Below are 4949 nucleotides of genomic sequence, written 5' to 3'. Positions count from 1 at the left end.
TTAAAATATGTTATATGTCAAAAATTGGAACTCCAATATATACAATTCTGGAAAGGTCAAATAAGAAGTTCACCAAAGTTAAATTTTTATCAAAAAATAGTAACAAATTATAAAACGGAACCATATCTGTTATGCATAAAACAAAGAAAATATAAACAATCGTTGTGTAAACTGAGAATAAGTGCCCACGACCTGAAAATTGAAACTGGTAGATACAGCAATACACCTAGGGAAAATAGATTATGTGAAACATGTGGAGTAATAGAAGATGAAATACATTTTCAAGATTGGCCCAAGCCCACTGAAAGGACATGATGGACACAAGGACAGACAATGTCAAGAAATGGACCTCGCTTCCCATGGATGAGCTGCTCACAACGGCCCAGAACATACCCGAATGGAAGAGGACTGCTGTCTCGTCGTCCCTCATGCCCCCCCCCCGACGGCCAAATCGGTCAAGGGAATGAAATGAAATGAAGATAACTGCATAGAAAAGAACCAATTACGAAAATCTTTCATGAGTGAAATTAATCGACCTATATATTCATATGATGTACCAAGTCAACTTTTGCAAGTAGACAAAGTACAAACTAAATTGGGAGAATGTGTATATAATTGCTTCCAAAAAAAAAGAAACAATGTAATCATTTGGTTATTTATCTTCCCGTGTCTTATAAACACTACGTTTCATGACAATAAAGTTTATTCGTATTCGTATTCGTATTACTCACACAAACATGTACTCCCACACGCACACACACACATACGCACACGCATACACATACACGCACGCACGCACACACATTCCCACTAACACACAGACACGCATGCACGCGCGCACACACACACACACACACACACACACACACACAAGCAAACACAGACGCGCGCAAGTAAACGCGCACATATCCACCGCTGAACATTTAATAGAGAAAATAAATACGCTTGACACAATATGAAATGCTAACTCTCTATCTGCAACCGACACCCGCTCTCGAGAGCTCACAGTTTGCATACACTCTCATTCTCTTTCTGCACCTCCTTGCAAAAGGTTCAAGTAGCCATACCCGTTTTGTTAACCTTGCTAACGGTAACCCTTTGAAAGTGTTTGCACGGGTCACGAAGCACCCTCATAACGATGCCCAAGCCACCCTATATTGACGGTGAAATTGTCTGCGAGTATGAACACTCAACATTTCGAGGACTATTCTCGACAAAAGAAATAAACGGCACAGTCATAGATGAATAGAGGGATGTAACTGAAACATCGCTTCCACCCTGTTTTTGAGCTACTTTGTTAGAAAGGTCTTGTCATTCAGTTAAGCACAACCAATCAAATGCTGTTGCCTCTTACACTCGAAGTAAACACTCGCGCAAAGTACGCTCTGGTTTCTACGTGGACGGTTTTGATACTGGACAATTTCGGTGGAGTGGGCCGCATTGAACAAGAATGTCAACATGGAACTACATTGGAAACGACAGATCTTCAATTAGTAGAGAGTAAAAACGGTGAACAAAACTTCAATCTGAGTGCTCGAATCGTGTATTACAACTTTGCTGGAGCAATGGGTTGTATTTGAATAAACAGCAACAAACAAACAAACAAAACACTCTTTATTGCTGTTCATGACAAAAAGCACGAACCTACTGAGGCACATACATTTTTTGTCCCTTTGTTATAACGTGAAAATTGACATACGTGTCTATATTTTATGAAAAACTAGCAGTTAAGCCCGGCTTCGCCCGGGAGTAAGCGGAGCCCTGTAGCAATTTAAGACGCTCGCTATCCCATTATCATTAGCTTTACCTCCTTTGTTTTTGATACAAAAAAAGAGTTATCTCCCTTACCTTCTAGAAATTTCCGGAACTGTCCAGTTAATTTTTCTTTCTTCATTTCTTCCCCTCATAGGAGCAATAGCGAGTCTCTAATATCACTGGCATGATGTGCTTGCTACAGGTGAACAGTGGGCACTGAACTGGTCTTGCACCATATAGGCTGTATTCAATAAATGGGAGGTCCATAATCTGAGAAAGGAAACAATGAATCAAGAAACTAAAACCCAGGTGCACATCTGCGGCACCTAGGGAGTATACGTGCACACTATCTTGTTCCTGCCTCTTGCCATCTCAGAGGTATGGCGACCACAGACAGACACACACACACACACACACACACACACATAGACAGACAAACAGACACTCTCTTTCTCTTCGCCCGGGAGTAAGCGGAGCCCTGTTGCAATTTAAGACGCTCGCTATCCCATTATCTTTAGCTTTACCTCCTTTGTTTGGATACAATAAAAGAGTTATCTCCCTTACCTTCTAGAAATTTCCGGAACTGTCCAGTTAATTTTTCATTCTTCATTTCTTCCCCTCATAGGAGCAATAGTGAGTCTCTGATATCACTGGCATGATGTGCTTGCTACAGGTGAACAGTAGGCACTGAAATGGTCTTGTACCATATAGGCTGTATTCAATAAATGGGAAGTCCATAATCTGAGAAAGGAAACAATGAATCAAGAAACTAAAACCCAGGTGCACATCTGCGGCACCTAGGGAGTGTACGTGCACACTATCTTGTTCCTGCCTCTTGCCATCTCAGAGGTATAGCGACCACAGACAAAAAAGAGTTATCTCCCTTACCTTCTAGAAATTTCCGGAACTGTCCAGTTAATTTTTCATTCTTCATTTCTTCCCCTCATAGGAGCAATAGCAAGTCTCTAATATCACTGGCATGATGTGCTTGCTACAGGTGAACAGTAGGCACTGAACTGGTCTTGCACCATATAGGCTGCATTCAATAAATGGGAGGTCCATAATCTGAGAAAGGAAACAATGAATCAAGAAACTAAAACCCAGGTGCACATCTGCGGCACGTAGGGAGTGTACGTGCATACCATCTTGTTCCTGCCTCTTGCCATCTCAGAGGTATGGCGACCACAGACAAAAAAGAGTTATCTCCCTTACCTTCTAGAAATTTCCGGAACTGTCCAGTTAATTTTTCATTCTTCATTTTTTCCCCTCATAGGAGCAATAGCAAGTCTCTAATATCACTGGCATGATGTGCTTGCTACAGGTGAACAGTTATCTCCCTTACCTTCTAGAAATTTCCGGAACTGTCCAGTTAATTTTTCATTCTTCATTTCTTCCCCTCATAGGAGCAATAGCAAGTCTCTAATATCACTGGCATGATGTGCTTGCTACAGGTGAACAGTAGGCACTAAACTGGTCTTGCACCATATAGGCTGTATTCAATAAAGGGGAGGCCCATAATCTGAGAAAGCAAACTATGAATCAAGAAACTAAAACCCATGTGCACATCTGCGGCACCTAGGGAGTGTACGTGCACACTATCTTGTTCCTGCCTCTTGCCATCTCAGAGGTATGGCGACCACAGACAAAAAGAGTTATCTCCCTTACCTTCTAGAAATTTCCGGAACTGTCCAGTTAATTTTTCATTCTTCATTTTTCCCCTCATAGGAGCAATAGCAAGTCTCTAATATCACTGGCATGATGTGCTTGCTACAGGTGAACAGTTATCTCCCTTACCTTCTAGAAATTTCCGGAACTGTCCAGTTAATTTTTCATTCTTCATTTCTTCCCCTCATAGGAGCAATAGCAAGTCTCTAATATCACTGGCATGATGTGCTTGCTACAGGTGAACAGTAGGCACTGAACTGGTCTTGCACTATATAGGATGTATGCAATAAAGGGGAGTTTCATAGTCTGAGAAAGGAAACAACGAATCAGGAAACAAAAGACCGGGTGCACATCTGCGGCTCCTAGGCAATGTGCATGCACGCTATCGTGTTAGTGCCTCTTGCCATCTCTGAGGTATGGCGAACACACACACACACACACACAGACAGACACTCTCTTTTATTTATATGTATAGATAAATGGGAGGTCCATAATCTGAGAAAGGAAACAATGAATCAAGAAACTAAAACCCAGGTGCACATCTGCGGCACCTAGGGAGTGTACGTGCACACTATCTTGTTCCTGCCTCTTGCCATCTCAGAGGTATGGCGACCACAGACAGACACACACACACACACACACACACACACACACACACACACACACACACACACAGACAGACACTCTCTTTCTCTTCGCCCGGGAGTAAGCGGAGCCCTGTTGCAATTTAAGACGCTCGCTATCCCATATTATGATTAGCTTTACCTCCTTTGTTTGGATACAAAAAAAGAGTTATCTCCCTTACCTTCTAGAAATTTCCGGAACTGTCCAGTTAATTTTTCATTCTTCATTTCTTCCCCTCATAGGAGCAATAGCGAGTCTTTAATATCACTGGCATGATGTGCTTGCTACAGGTGAACAGTAGGCACTGAACTGGTCTTGCACCATATAGGCTGTATTCAATAAATGGGAGGTCCATAATCTGAGAAAGGAAACAATGAATCAAGAAACTAAAACCCAGGTGCACATCTGCGGCACCTAGGGAGTGTACGTGCACACTATCTTGTTCCTGCCTCTTGCCATCTCAGAGGTATGGCGACCACAGACAAAAAAGAGTTATCTCCCTTACCTTCTAGAAATTTCCGGAACTGTCCAGTTAATTTTTCATTCTTCATTTCTTCCCCTCATAGGAGCAATAGTGAGTCTCTGATATCACTGGCATGATGTGCTTGCTACAGGTGAACAGTTATCTCCCTTACCTTCTAGAAATTTCCGGAACTGTCCAGTTAATTTTTCATTCTTCATTTCTTCCCCTCATAGGAGCAATAGCAAGTCTCTAATATCACTGGCATGATGTGCTTGCTACAGGTGAACAGTAGGCACTGAACTGGTCTTGCACCATATAGGCTGTATTCAAAAAATGGGAGGTCCATAATCTGAGAAAGGAAACAATGAATCAAGAAACTAAAACCCAGGTGCACATCTGCGGCACCTAGGGAGTGTACGTGCACACTATCTTGTTCCTGCCT

Source organism: Littorina saxatilis, unplaced genomic scaffold (assembly GCF_037325665.1).
Source record: "Littorina saxatilis isolate snail1 unplaced genomic scaffold, US_GU_Lsax_2.0 scaffold_637, whole genome shotgun sequence".
NCBI classification, from domain to species: Eukaryota; Metazoa; Mollusca; class Gastropoda; order Littorinimorpha; family Littorinidae; genus Littorina; species Littorina saxatilis.
This window is presented reverse-complemented; position numbering follows the sequence as displayed.